General features: G+C 47.2%; 1 long non-coding RNA gene across 1 annotated transcript; it reads right to left on the minus strand.

Moving 5' to 3' along the window:
* Window positions 1-601: 601 nt before the first annotated feature.
* LOC116600674 lies at window positions 602-14,355 on the minus strand. Its single transcript, XR_004289748.1, has 4 exons — window positions 14,003-14,355; window positions 13,783-13,919; window positions 1,946-2,024; window positions 602-669 (listed from the first exon to the last, which is right to left on the minus strand). It is a non-coding gene; the product is annotated as an uncharacterized LOC116600674 (long non-coding RNA).
* Window positions 14,356-15,478: the final 1,123 nt, after the last annotated feature.

Here is a 15,478-nt window from a genome sequence, read left to right on the forward strand (position 1 = left end):
AGAAGCAGAAGCCGCTGGATAAACTGGGCTCTGGCATTCCAACTCCATCTTCCTTCCTCCCTTCCCAGTGTTCATCCTCAAAATGAGAGCACACAGGGAAGTGTGTTTATCCATGTACCTGATACTCACTGCACATCTTACAAGCGTCTGTTCTGTGCTGGGAATCCTGCCGGCACTCTGCATACACTGTTCTCCTATATCCTCATAGCAGCCTGGGAGATGGGATTCTTAATGTCCATTTTACAGATGAGCAGATGGGAGGTTTGGAGATGGAAGATGACTCACAGTTGGTGGAAGAGCCAGAATTCAGTCCAGGGGTGGCTGACTGCAAAGACTCTGCTCTCTCTACCCATTACTCATCTACTCATTCATTCAACACATTTATTTTTTACCTTGCACGGGCACCAGCTGTTGTGCCAGGTGCTGGAGAGACAGAAATAATTGACACAGGCATGGCACTCTCCTCGTGTCCTCACGTTCCACAGGGAAAACAGATCCGTCCCCTCCCGGGTAACCAGCACGTTCCCGCACTGTAGATCGGGCTTGTCGTGATCACCAATAATGGTGATATGGTGGGATAATGGAGAATCATGAGGTGGTGGAAGGGAATCTCAAACAGACTGTGTGATCAGGGAAGGTGTCTCTGAACAGGTGACATGTAACTTGTACCTGCATAATTGGAAGAGCAGGGGGAAATGCATTTAAGATAGAGGGAACAGCAGGTACAAAGGCCTTGAGGTCTAAAAAAGGTCAGATGAAGAAGCAAAGGTGCTTGGCATTGAGTGAGGGAGGGGGAGAGGACAGGATGTGAGGTAGGAGGGGCGGGGCAGGATCCCAGACCTACAGGGCCTTATAGATCAAGGTAGGGAGGGTCCAGAATTGTTCCTGGGTGTGATAGAAGCTGTTAGAGGGTTCTAAATAGGGCCATAACAAATCTTTTCTCTCAAGGTGTTCATATTTTAAGGCAGGGTTTCTTAACCCTGGTGCTATTGACATTTGGGGCCAAGTAATTCTCTGCGGTGGCCTGTCCTGGGTACTGTAGGGTGTTTAGCAGCATCCCTGACCTCTACCCCCTAGATGCCATTTCCTCACCCCACCCCACTTTTCAACGGAGACCAAAATGTCTCCAGATATTATCAAATGCCCCCCCACTTGGAGAACTACTGATGTAACGTATCAAAGGTTTGGTTGTTGCTTTCACAAAGTCCCATGTACCTGGGGCCAGTTGATCTCCTGGGGGGGCTTGCCTCCACACAGTGACTGAGGCATTAGTGCTGGTTCGGAAGGCAGCTTCAGTTTCTGGTGGAGCACTTTGCTTCCACCAGACGGGCAGGGGATAGAGGCGGCATGGAAGGCAGCCAGGCCTGGACATGAGTATGTATGCCATTCCCACCTACAGCCCATTGGCCAGAACTCAGCCCCAAGGCCCCGATCTCCCTGCAGGGAGGCAGGGATGTTCTTTCCTCCTGCATCCCAGAGATGGAAATAACCTTGGTGGCATAAAGCACTGCCTCCAAACAATGAGCTAAGTAAGCATTTAATTACATGACCCCATTGATCACTCACAACACCCAAGCAGGTACTTTAATTTCATTTTCCCAACACTTTCTGAGTCATGGACCTGTGGTCAGAGCAGGGACACTGGGTCCCAGGGGAGTGCACCAATGAGAAGGCTCAATGCTGAGCCCCTTGGACCACAGCTTCAGGCTGACACAGGTAGTAGATGGTTGCAGTGTGTCTTGCCAGCATCCTACGCTCCTTGACGAGCAAGAACCCTCAAGTTTTCTTTGGGGAGGTAACTTTGCACACTGTCTTCCTGCCCGGTGTCATCAGCCTGTGAGTGGGATGCATTCCTTGGACACGGTGCCTAGTTCCTTCTCTCCTCACCTTGCTTGGTCAAAGTATGTCTCAAGATTTTGTTAAGAATGCTGGGACAGAGACTTACATTTTTCAGGCTAAGTATGAACCAATGTTGCCGGCAGCCATCTTGTGGCCATGAGGAAAATCTTGAGAATGAAGCCAACCTGGAGAAAGTGGAGAAGACAGAGACAGGGTAAAATCAAGTTCAGATGGCCTGTTTGTGCCTCATGTCTAACCTCAGGAAGTCGGATAGACCCCTGAACTTTCTCATTACACAAATCAATAAGTTCCCATTTTCCATCACTTGCAACCAGCAAAGTACTGAGCAACATAATACATTTTCCCTTCAAGGCCTGGGAAGGGGCTGGATCTGCAGGAGAGTGGACCTGTGGAACCACCCCCACGACACACAGGAATGCGAGAGTTGGGGACAGGAAGCTGAGAACCAGAGCCAACTAGAAAAGGTTCATAGTATCTCTAGTATCAGGACAAAGTTGCCCTGACATGCCACTCTTAACTTAGCAGCTCAAATAAAGAAAATAATATCCAGCACTGCATCCAGCTTATGAATCACTAACCTAGTGGCCTTGACCACAATCCTGAGGGGTAAATACCTTTAAGAGATCAGGTGAGGAGGCTCAGAGACGCTAAACAACTGACCTAAGCTCACCCATTAAGTTAAATGGTAGAGTTGGAACTCAAAGTCAGGGTTCTCTGACTCCACAGCCCATGTGTTGTTTGGTTTTTTTTTCCCCCCCTATAATAAACTCTAACATCTCCCTGAGCTTGTTTTAAAAAAAATAAAGCCAGGATAGCCTTTTGTTTTTATCCAAGCCTGGGATTTAACAAGCTACCCACCCAGGTCACTCAGACATAGACTTGGGGAAGCCAGAGCAATGCCCCCCACCAGCTCCTCCTCCCTCTGGTCCTGTGTTTGGATAACAAACGCCTTCGTTACAGTACATATTTAAGCATTCCCAGGGCACACAACATCTGCTCCAAGCACGCTCGTGCTCCCTTCTGCAGGTGCATGGTTCAGTGTGGGCGAGACGAAGCGCAGAGAAGACGCGCTAGAAATGTCAGACGATATTCACACCCTGCCATCTAAGAATTAACAAGCCTTTGCAGAATGGCTTCTGTCGGCAGCCCCAGGCGTGGGGGACACACCCACTTCAAGCATGGCGTGTTTTTGCCCCTAGCAGGTGTGTGTGTGCATGTGTGTGTGCGTGTGTGTGTGTGTGTGTGTGTGCCCGTGGTTTGTGGGCGTGCACACACACTGGCGTGCGCACCACCCCTAACCAGAACTGAGTGGCAGCGCCTCCTGGAGCCAAGCAAGTGAGTCAACCACCCAGGAAAGAGAGGCATCATGATGATTTTTTTCAGATGGAATGATGCTTCCTGCCACTTAAAGAAAAAAAAAGTCTTCCTGGTAATTCAGAACAAACAAAAAGCCAAATCAAACCCCAACTTGTAAAGACTCTAGGGAGACTCATTAGTGTGAGAGGTATTTTATCATAAAGAAATTGGGTTTCTCTTCATGTAAGCGAGTCAACACAGAAGCCAGTTTATTTTTTCACAACCAGTTCTGGACAAAGCCAAAGTGAGTTTCAGGAAGGCTTCTGGTTATTCTTCCCCTGGACCCATAGGAGGGCCAACTCTTCACTTCTGTTCACTGCCCTCACCTGAAGCATCTGGCCAGTTGTGCTTGACCCTAACTGGCCAGTCCTAACCGGTAGAATCTCATGGTTGATTAGTAATGTCTGCCTTGGGTGCTGAGCAGTGAGCAGAGTCATAAGTCAGATACTTCCCATTCCTGCCTAAGAGTTTAAGACACTGAACATGTCTTATGATTAACATTCTTTGTTTTTTTAAGATTTTATTTATTTGAGAGAGAGAGAGAGAAAGAGAGAGCGTGAGCATGAGCACCTGGGGAGAGGGCAGAGGAAGAAGATGGCTCCCATGGGGCTCAATCCCAGGACTCTGGGATCATGACTTGGGCCAAAGATAGACTCATGATCAACTGAGCCACCCAGGTGCCCCTCATGACTAACATTCTAAAAGCAATGAGACTATTACTTATCAATCCATTAATAAACATTTATTGAGCCCATACACACCCCCAGTCCTATGCTAGGTGCTAGGGGGCCATAACATGAGAAGGGTGAACAGAGTTAGCATGGAGCACCTTCCACAGTCTGGTTGCTTTCTGTCCATGTTCTCAAATTTCATTTCACCATAAAAATGCCAGGGCTGAAAGATTTTATTATCCCCATTTTATCAATATTGAATTGAGGATCAGAGCTAGTCAGGGACACATCCTGGATTCAAATCCAAACCTTAGGTCTTTGATCTGAGCCTTTTCCCACCACATCACTCGCTCATTCTGTATAAGTTGATTCTGGTTACTTACAACATAACACCATGACCAATAACGGTGGCAAATGCTTACACAGTCTTTACTACATGTCAGGCAGGGCTTTGCATAGTTAATTCACTTTCCAGTTCCTATGTTAAATAGAAGGGCAGAAAAATAAATGAATAAAATGTGTATCCTGATCACAAGAAGCTTGTAGTTCTTCCAATGAGACAAAGACTTAGATGGGTAATTAATAATTTTATGTTCATGTTCACACTCTCAACCCAATAAAGGTCAAGACTCAGCTCAAACATCATCTGCTCCACGAGGTCTCCCCTGGGAGCCTGTAGCCTCTAGGTGCCTAAGAGCCCATCTGGTCCATCTCTGACATCTGGTTTCCAGCAGAAGACTTTCCTAGGGTATGTGTGGGGGAGTATTTGCTTCGTGCATGTGCACATGGAAGTCTCCGGGGATGTATGGATGGGGGAACTCATCCAAGAGGATGCTGCCTCTTCTGGGTCAATGAAAATAAATCTTTGGGGCATCTCAGAGCCAACGGACTCTGGGCCATTTCCATGTTCGGGGGCTCCTATAGAGCAAATAATGAAGAAATGGTGTCACAAAGTGGTATATTTTAAATGGCACAAATCAACAAATGAATGCATTGAACAAGACAACAAGGGGTATGTGAGGGAAGTGTTCCTGAAGACCTTGCATAATTCAACACTCTCAGAATTAGAGGCCAACAAGGACAGGACAGAGGCAACTTCTTCTATGGCTGGCGTGGCGCCATCGTGTGGCAGCAGCGCAGGGCAACTTAAAATTCTTTTGGCCTGCCCTCTATGAAAGTGTTTGACTCTTGAATTTCCTTCCACTTACTGGTGTGTGTGTGTGTGTAAAGGGAAATATTTGTATTATTTCCAGTTTTGCATTTAAAATTAGACTTCATTAATGTTTTTACAAAGCACTGACTAAAAATTCACACAGAATGTGACCTTCCTGGACTGTCTCAATTCTGAATGTGAGAGGCCCGTGGTGAGGATGGGACGAATTGCCACTCCCCAACCTGTGACAGGTCCCATGAGTCGCCATGTTCACTTGTTCACACCCCTCTCTCATTGGGTCCCGTCCCGGGGACAGGGAGGAGGCATGAAGCCAGGGTGGCTGTGTTTGACCATTCAAGCAGGGTGTCCCCCAACCCTAGGGGGCGCCATCCACACTGTAGCAATGAGTTCCTGCAGAGGCAAGCCCTTTGCTCCCACGCTCTGGAGAGGCCCCACACCAGTGTTTAGTTTGGGATCCAAGACATCTCAGACCATCGAATCATACATGAATAAATACTTAGTGAGCATTTACAACATGCGTAGAGCTCCCTCCCTCCCACTATCCAGGGGGCTGCTTTTCCACCTGATCCCTTTCTTGACATGCTGTATCTCATGCCAGGTATTCATACAACCCATTTGGGCAGTATTAAGGCAATTCTAAGGTTTTGCACTTTCTAGGAAGTGAAGAGACAGCATTCAACGTTGAACAATATTGCGTGAGCACCTCCCAGGTGCTGGGCAGTGCCATGTGTGCCAAGGACCCAGCACTGAACAAAACAGGCAAAGATCCTCTGGAGCTGTCATTCAGTGAGGAGAACAGAAAAGAAACCACCTAAATAAGTAAAATACATCATATTTCATCAATTCTATGACAGGGATTTTTTCCTCACATTTAACATGTCTGAAATCAGAGTATATCCTGCCTTCAATGGTGTCTTCGCATTGTTCTACGGTTTAATTGGTGGTATTTTTTTCTCCTATGTGGTACAAAACTAATGGCTCCTTTTGCTTTTGACGATGTGTGAATGTGATGAACTGTGGAGTAAATTATACAGTGCTAAGTAATGAGGAGAAAAATCAAGCAGGGAAGCTAGATGGGGAGTGTCGCAAAGTTCTCTAGACAGACCTGGCAGACAGGGAGAAGGTGAGTTTCAGCAAAGGCAGGAAGGGTGTGAGGGAGAGAGTCATGTGGCTGTCTTGGGGGAATGGCATGTTTAAGAGCCCCCAGGAAGCAGCCTGCCTGGAAGAGCAAGGAGGCTCATGTAGCCAGAGGAAAATGAGTGAGAGGTTGCTGAATAGCGGAAGAGTTCAGGGAGGGAACAGGGGCCAGATTATTCAACCTTCGCCATCTTTGACTCTGAGTGAACCTCTTTTACTCTGAATGAACCTCACCAGCAATCTGGATCATCTAATGCCCATTTTCCAGATGAGAAAGCTGAGTTTCAGTGAGGTTTTTAAAAATGTCCCGAAGCAACTCAGAAGAACAGTGGAGCCCAGATTTGGAGCCAAATCTGACTCCCAGGGCTGCTGTCACCCAAGTCAGGCAGACAAGTGATTGGCATGGGGGATGACAACGGACGGTTGAGTGCCCAGCCAGGGACAAGGCAGAAGCTGGTGGGGAAGCTGGCATGGAGGAGACTCTGAAGTCCACAGGATGGTCAGTGAGACTGGAGGGATACCGCCTTTAACTCCCTCTGATGGAGTACCCTAAAGCTCAGGCACCCCGAATTAAGACAAGGAACACCCTTTAACATACGGTTCTTGAAAGAGGGATTAAATGAACATGATCATCATGGCAGCAATGACAGTGGAACAGACTGCATATGTTTATCTTGTTGCTTAAAGACGTGGGTAAATATGCTAAACAATTAGTTGCTAGTTTATGCACCAGTAATGCCCTATTAAACCAACTTACAGCACTGTCTCAGGGATTCACTAAGTATTAGGAACTCCAAATTGGATGCCTGGAACACTCAGTGCCAGAGTGAATCCCTCCCAGACCCTTGGCTGTTGGCGAGGATGGGGAGGGGACATAGTGTTACCAAGATCCCAGTCCTCTCTTCCTTCTTCCCTCCTTCCCTCCCTTCTTCGCTGGAGCAAGGCTGAACCTGCCAATTTGAAGACCCGCATGCCTCAGCTGTGGGTAGTGGCAAAGGAGATAGGCTGACCATTCCAGAACGCTTCCCTTTTGTAGTAGGTTCTTTGTATTAATGGCCTCCCTGTCCTCATGTCCCTTTGCAATATGACTTTGCAGCCCTTCTCATTGAGAGATGAGTCTATTTCTCTACCACTTTGAAAGTGAGCTGAACTCATGACTTGTTCTGGCCAGAATGTGGCAGAAATGATGGTGTGAGTTGTGTAAATTGTGAGTACTTGCACACTTCCTCTCTCTCTCATACCATGTGAACAAAGGAGGTTAGTCCGCTGGATGTAAAAGCACTTGGAGAAGAGCCCTGATGTCCCAGCTCACATCCTGGACCAGCTTCCAGCCATCTGACCTCCAAAAGTACAAGAGGGCCCAGAGCAGATCAAAAAGCTCCTTACAGGACTCTCAGTTGACCTCAGACATGTGAGTGAGCCCAGCTGAGACTAGAAGTATCACCCAGCTAACCTGTAGTCTCAGGAGCAACAGTGTTCATTGTTTTAAGCCATTGAGACTGTAGTGTTTGTTACACAGCAGTAGCTAACTGATGCCCCTCTGTTCTGAAGTTGTTCTTGAAGGGCACGGGGTGTGTGACTTAGAATGTAAGGTCTTTTTATCTCTTTTTTCTTGGCAGTAAGGAGAAAATAAAAACTGGAGGATTTTTGAAGGAATGTCAGAATATTTGGATATTACTATAACAGGATTAAAATGACCCAAAATTAGCCATGACAGGAAAAAAATGTAACCAGATAAAAGTGTGTCAGGGGATAGTATCCACTGACACGAAGTTCATGCACATGTTTTGCCCCCCACACGCACACAATGAGGACACCTGCATAAGCAAATAAGTGAATATTTACTGGAACAGACCCATACTCGCTCATGAGCTAACCTATGTGACCCCCTCCTAGAATAGCGAAAAGTATATATATCCTTGTACTTGCTTGCTGACAAGACTTGAGAAATGGCCAGCCTTGCCTATACTCATTTTTCACTAAGAACTCTATTGTGCTACCAACATCATGAGTGAAGATTGCAGCCATTGAAGAAGGAAAAAAGATGAAGACTTCTCAGGCTTATCAAGAAATCAATGAAACATTTCACCAGAACAAAAGGCACCGACTGCCTATGTTTCCTCATTAGCTTGTTCTCCCCTTAAGGTAGGTTCTGCCATGATCCCCATTTCATAGAAAAGGAAACTGAGACTCAATGAAATGAACCTGTAAGACCACAGCCGAGAAGGGCAGAGTGGAGCCTGGAAGCTCGGGCTCCTGCCTCCACCCCTCTAATGGTGGTTCTTGAAAAGATGGAATCAGCTTGAAATGGTCTAGCTCTAAAGCTTGTGGGTGGGTACATGGGTTTCTGCGACGTTTCTGTTCTTCCACTTTGTCTAAAATATTTGATCATTATTTTCTTAGAAGAAATGAAAAAGAATCAACCTGTGTTGTTTACCGAACCCCAGGAACCACATTTCAAACCCTCCGGACACTCTTCAGGAGCCTCTTTGTGTGACACTCATTAATACTTGAGGGAAACAGTAAGAAAAGTGAAGGGAGAACAGGAAGAAGCAACAGCCTAGGGGAAACACTGGCCCTTCCAGCACCTCCCCCTCAGGCTTTCCCAGGCTCTGGGCGATGAGGTGAGCGCCTGATGTGCTCCACTGTTGGGGGACTGGAACAGCCCCGATTTAAAATATCTTGGTCTGTTTTTCTGTTGAAGAGCCACTTCCAGCTTGGGAGGACGAGGGTGGCAGCAGCTTCTGTCAGTGCCCCCTGTGAGGCCCCCGGTCTGTCCATCTGGTGTGGCGAGGCCTTTTTCTAGCCTTGGGCAGCCTGGCAAAGCATTGTCCCAGGGAGCAGCCCCAACCAATGGCTGAAGAGAGTCAGGGTAAAACAGGCCAGATCCCTTTCCCCGGGGGTGGGACTGCTCTGAGCTCTTCCCTGGCCCTCAGCTGGTCTCCACGGCCTTCCGCTCCAGTTGTTCACAGCGGTGTCCATGCCTGGCGCTTGCACCACTGGCTGCCTTCCCCTCTTGGGTTCCCTCAAACACTCTCGAACACTCTTCTCAGCAGTGCACCCTGGATCCCCTCCCAAGTGAAGCATGGACACTTCAATCTTCATCTCGGGGTTTGCCTCTGAGGGAACCCAAACGAAGGGAAATATTTCCAAAAAGCCCCAGAAGGTGCTTCTGAGATCTTTCTCTCTCTGTGTCCCCCTGAATTGAGAACCCCTTCAGCAAACCGTCAGCCAGGCCTGGAAAGTCAGCCTGGGTGGGATTAACTCCCACCAATTCCACCGTGTTACCTCAGATAATCTACTTAGTGATTTGGGCCCCTCAGTTTTCTCGCCTGTTGAGGACAGAGGGTGCCCTGCTTTCTCCAGCATCCGGAGGATTCCACAAGAGACCCACGGACTCGCCCTGTATGGGCACTGACACTGAGCAAAAAACTCACTTTATAATTTTAAAAAATTGTCAGGAAGCATTATCTTAATATACATATCACAAAACTCGTTGTCAAAACCTGTTCTGATTTACTTGCTATGTAGGTCACACCACAAGGCAATGCCTAAAATGTACAATTTAATAGCCATTTATTAAGCTCCTTGCCCCTTAGGCTGGAATGCTGTTCCGGAATTAAAAATTAGAAAGACCCTCATTCCCAACTAGCTGGAAGAGAGAGGTATAAACAAATAATACAATGTGAAAAGTGCTCTAAGACATCCAAGGTGGGCTGCCTGGCGCCTACTTGGCCTCTGGTTCCAGAGCTCCGATTTCCCTCCAAAAACGGCCCCTCCCTATTCTAGTACTTGTTGCTTGAGCGGGGTGGCTACGTCACTCAGGCTGGGCCAATGAGAGCCCTTGATTCCCCCGGCCACAGTGATTGGTTCAAGGATCAGCACGTGACCAAGCCAGACACTGAGACTTGATTCTGGGGCTTTTGCAGGGCTACTGGGAGAGTGAAGTCTTTCCCGGAACTTAGAGGTAAGAGGTGGTGTGTGCGATTGTGAGGGACTTCGTGAGGAAGAAACCCACACAAAGGAAGGCAGAGCCAATCCACAGCTAGAAGCAGGGTTCCAGGGGCACAGTTTAATCCTTTGTCTCAGCTGTGTCTAAAACCAGCTCTACCACCAGGACTTTTCCCATAGGCAAACCAATGAATCCTCCCCCTCGTTTTTTCCTAAGCCACCTGGTAACAAGAGTTGTGCCCCGTGTCAGGTCCGTGCACGAAGACACGTCACGAAGGTCAAGACACGGCACGAAGGAGGCTCGGGGCAAGAGGTCAGCCCCTGCATGAGAGGTTCTGGAAGGCTTCTGAAGGAGACTTGTGACAGGTTCCGAGGGATAAACTGAAGCTCGTTCTTCGATGATCAAGGTAGGGAAGGGCATTTGATGCAGAGGAAGTAACACGGCAGTGGCATGGAAGTTGGGCTTGGGAACCTTTCAGTGTGGCTAGAGTGTGGGGCAGAAGAAAATGAGGCAGGAAAGCTACAAGGGATCAGATCATAAACCGTCAAGCGCCAAGCTATGAGGGGGCGCTTTTCTGCTGTGGGATGCTGGGGAGAGGAGCAGATGCTGTGTGTGGTAGGCATAAGGGAGATGATCAGCTCTCCCTAGAACTGTGGAGACTTAACACACATCTCTTATTGAAAGTGGCCCCCTCCCAACCAGACACCTTAGGGTTTAATAAACTAAGATTTTAGCTGGGAACACATCCAGTGGACAGGGGCAAGGCTGAGACTGAAATCATCTGTCCCACTTCAGCAGCCAAGATTAATGAAATCTGTGTAACCTTCATGTGGCAGAGGGGCGGGCATGGTAGGAGGATGGAGAATGGGAGATGTGGGTGGCAGCTTCCGCCTCCGCTCCACACCCTGAGCAGTTCCACTCTGGCCCCAGTAAGACAGAGCCCTGAAGTTACTGGTTCACCCTCCTTAGAGCTTCCCTCTGGAGTGGGCTCCTCAGGAATCTCATCCCTACCTCAGTGGCTCCTCAAACCCACATAGTCCTCCCAGTGACATTTTGGCAGTGCTTAGTCATGGGTGCCTTGGACGTCTCTTACCATCAGTGGCAGACCCCCCCCCCCAAGAACCAGGACTTAGGAACTGGAGCTGAAAGGCTGAGTGGGTTGCCTAAAACCACACAGCCTGGGGTTTACCCCAGCTCTGTGTGATTCAGCGTGTGGTCCAGGACCAGCAGTGACATCACCTGTGAGTTTATTAAAATTCCCTGGCCCTGCCTCTGACCTACTGAGTCAGAATTGGCATTTTAACAAATCCTTAGGTGATCTGCTGGTATATCAGAGTTTGAAAAGCGCTGGGCTACACACAACATGGAACTAGTCAAACAAAAGGAAGAAAAACACCAAAGAAACTAACTTTGGTTGAGTGGAAATGAGGGAATTATAAAGAGTTGGGTTTTTTTTCTCTTCTGCATATCCCAAAATGTGGTTATATTACTTTCATAATGAAAAAAACTAACACTTAAAAATTTAAAAAATCTGAAACACAAAATTACACTGTGTTATAAAACTGGTAAATTAAGAAATGGTTATTTGCATTTGAAACAGGCCCCATTTTCAGTCTGTTATTACTTTTTATTTTAATTTCCTCCTCCCTTTAAAAAAATACTTCCTGCCTCCAAAGCCAGAAGGAGAGAAGCTTCAAAGGCATGCCTGGGCCTTGCCCTCTTGGGAATGGCCAGTGCAGGGAAGGGCATCTTTCTGTCTGCAAAAGGAACTCATTGTTATAACGTAGGTAGGTCTTATCAAAAGTGAATAGAGATGAGCATTTCTGTCCCTATTGGAACAAAAGACAATGTGTTTTTGAAGCGTTAGGTGTGATTTGTGATTTGCCTTTTCCCCATGATGATCTCCCTTTGTGAATGCCTTTTCTGCACACAGGATGAGGGCCCTCCCCTTTCCTGTATTTCTTAAGGTCTTCAAGGTCCAAAACTCCTGATTTCAGACTTGGCCTCTTTGCCTAGTTTACTCTTACTTGTCCTTCAGCACTCAATGTGAATGTCACTTTTCAGGGAAGTCTTCCAAGATCCTTTGGTCCTGTACTAGGCAGAGCTCTCAATTGCAAGTGGTGGAAAGGCAAACTTAAATTGACTTAAGCCAAAAACAGTGACTGTTGGTTCAGATAACAGAAAAGCCTAGGGATAATGGCTTCAGATAGAGCTGGACCTCGGGTCTCAGATGACACGGGAAGCTGCCTAATGACAAATCTCTCAACTTTCTTTTGTGGGACTCCACGCTTAGGTAGTCTGTCCCGGGGGCGTGGGGTCCCCATGGCAGACCCAGATTTTCTACCTTTCTAAATTTAGAAACCCCAGTACAGAGAGAACTTACTTTCCCTAATTGTCCTTAAAAAAGTCCCAGAGTTTAATCTCATTGGCCAGACTTAGGTCACATGCAAATCTTTGACCAATCATTGAAGTGGTGAGGAAGTGGAATGTTCTGACTGGTTGGCATTATGTGTCTACCTTCAGCTCATACCCATCTGAATCACATGGGCTGATGAGAGAGAAACATGGGTCCCCAAATGAAAATTGAGAAAATGAGGGAATGAGGCTGGTGGGTAATAACAACAGCAGTTTACAACAGATGTCCTGTTACAAATTTTTGTAGTACCCTGCAATTTGCCTTTGCAACATTTGCTAGAGTTGAAAAAATATACATTAATTTGAGTGGTTACTTGATCAATGTCTGTTTTCCTAACCAGACTGAAACTCTAAGGGCAAGGATTATGCATGCTCATAGAAAATGGTATTCACAATGCCTGACATGTGGCAGGTGTTCATCAAATATTTATTGAACGAATGGACTCTCTCTAACTGCTTTAATGACAGCTATGTTTACTCACATTTGCCAGAGGTGATTCTGGAATGCTGGCAATCAGGGTCCCCATTTTAAATCAGATTTGGCTATTGACACAGCCAGGACCTCTGTTCTAGCTGTGATCTGGGATAATCTGTGCCTTGGAAACACTGCTCTGCAGAACTGGGGACATCTGCCATGCAGCCAATGGCAACTACAGACTGTTGCTAGATAGTAGAGCCCTGGGGTGGGTTGGCATCAGACAGGATGATGATAGAGGGGGGAGATTTTAAATTCTGCTGCACTTAGCACTTGACATTGAAAAGTGGACTTTCTCAAGCCTCATGGCCTCCTTGTATGGTAGTGTAATTACATCCACTTATTTCTAGGGAGAGACTGAGGTTCACAATAGCCCACAAGACCTGCCAGCTTGTACGCAACAGATCAGCACTTAATTTTTTTTTAAGATTTTTATTTATGTATTTTTTTTTTTTTGACAGACAGAGGTCACAAGTAGGCAGAGAGGCAGGCAGAGAGAGAGGTGGACGCAGGCTCCCCGCTGAGCAGAGAGCCCGACGTAGGGCTCGATCCCAAGACCCCGAGATCACAACCTGAGCCGAAGGCAGAGGCCTCAACCCACTGAGCCACCCAGGCGCCCCAAGAGATCAGCAGTTAAATCTGATGTTAGCTCTGCCATTTGTTTTCTGCATGGCCTTCAGCAAGTCTCTACCTCTGGGAGTCTCAGTCTCCTAATCTATAAAACAAGCATGATTATCCTCACCTGAATGGAGTGATATGAGATGATATGAAGTCTTATACAGTATGTTGAAGTCCTAGGCCAGTAGTGAGCATTGCCTTCCCCTCCTTTAGATGTTGCTCTAGCTAAGTTAACTATTCCAAGTGCTTCGCTAGCTGTAACTGAAGCAGAGACATGAGCTAACGGAGGAAGTCTATGGGGGGAGGCGTCTTCTTTGAATTCATGGAAACAATGAAATTCATACCTGACCATAGGACCTGCCTGTTGCAGTCCAAGAATAGCCTGCTTAAGGGTAGCATCAGGACTTTCCTGTTCCCAGGAGTCTCCACAGCAGTCCAAGAGCTAGTCATGTTTGGTCCCCAGGTGACGACTTTGGCCCAGGAAATGAGATGTACATTGGGCGGGTGTGGGTATCCAGACTCATGCCATAGTAGCCTATGTCTCTTGTAACAGCAGCTCCATATCAAAGCTTCTAGGGTGCCTGCAAGGACACACCCAGTTCTAGGAGTCTTTGTACACAAGAAAGCTCAACATTATGGCATCCCTATTAGGCACTTATAATTCATTCATTCATTGTCCTTCTAGTCTAGATGTAATTCACCGGTCAAGAGCCATTTTTAACATAAGCAATGTTGCCTGGCAACACAGCCAACATTCCACCTTTTTTTCTGGTTTCTAGGGTTGACAGAGCTAGTACGTTAACCCAAGGTCAAATCTATTCTTAAGAGAAGGAAAAGGTTTTGTTAACCTTTCATCCACAAATATTTACTGATGTTTCCCCCATACATGTGAACACACACACCCTACCCTATCCCTGAATCCTTGGTCCTCTCCCTATCTCCCAGCACCACCCATTCCATTTTGAAAGCCTAGACTTTGGAGTTTCAAATGCCAGGAACTCTCAATTCCAAGGCGAGGATTGGTAAGTTTCAAATGCCATTTTGATTTTTCTCAGTCTGGCCTTTTGGGTTTGAAACCCTGAGTCAGAGCATAGGTTCATGTTCTAATCAATAGACTTGGGAAGAACAGTCGAAGAGCCAGGTGTCCTGGGCCTCAGAATATTGAACAGTTTTCTGAATTGAGGAAGAGGGGAGGTGAGGCCATGATGAGGGATGAGGTCAGCAGAGTCTACACAAGGAGCCGGAGGCTGAAAGGGTCTGGTTGTTCTCAATGGTACCCTATGAGAACCATTGCTTGACAGAGAAGCAGGAAGGACACTGTCTGAGCCCTGAGGCATCTCTTGGCTCTGACTTAGTGGGTACACAGCCCCCTACTTGCCCACTCCATCCGTGGTGATGAAAGTGCCCGGAGCCTGCAATCTGCTCATGCCCTGAAGGGAAGCCAGCAGCCTTGCACTTGGGTGGTTCTGAGCAGAATCCACCTGTGGTCCAGAGGGAGCAGTGGGGAAACCTAGCCCCCCCACCCCCGAAGTCCATATCCCACAAAGATGACAGCAGAGGAAGCCTGCCACTGTTGTATGAAGGAGGGGGATGGGAGGTCCTAGTGAGGAACACAGTTTTTCTGTGTGTCAGGGGCAGGGTCATTGATTCATTCAATAAATTGTCTTACTGCTCTGAGCCCAGGTTCTGGAGCCAGACTGCCTGGGATCACCAGTTCCGCTACTTCTTAGGCAGGCTATTTCATCTCTTTGTGCTCAGCTTCCTCACCTGTAAAACAGGGACAAAACAATATCCACTTCCTGGAGTCATGTTGAAGTCTA

Source organism: Mustela erminea, chromosome 1 (assembly GCF_009829155.1).
Source record: "Mustela erminea isolate mMusErm1 chromosome 1, mMusErm1.Pri, whole genome shotgun sequence".
Lineage (NCBI taxonomy): Eukaryota > Metazoa > Chordata > Mammalia > Carnivora > Mustelidae > Mustela > Mustela erminea.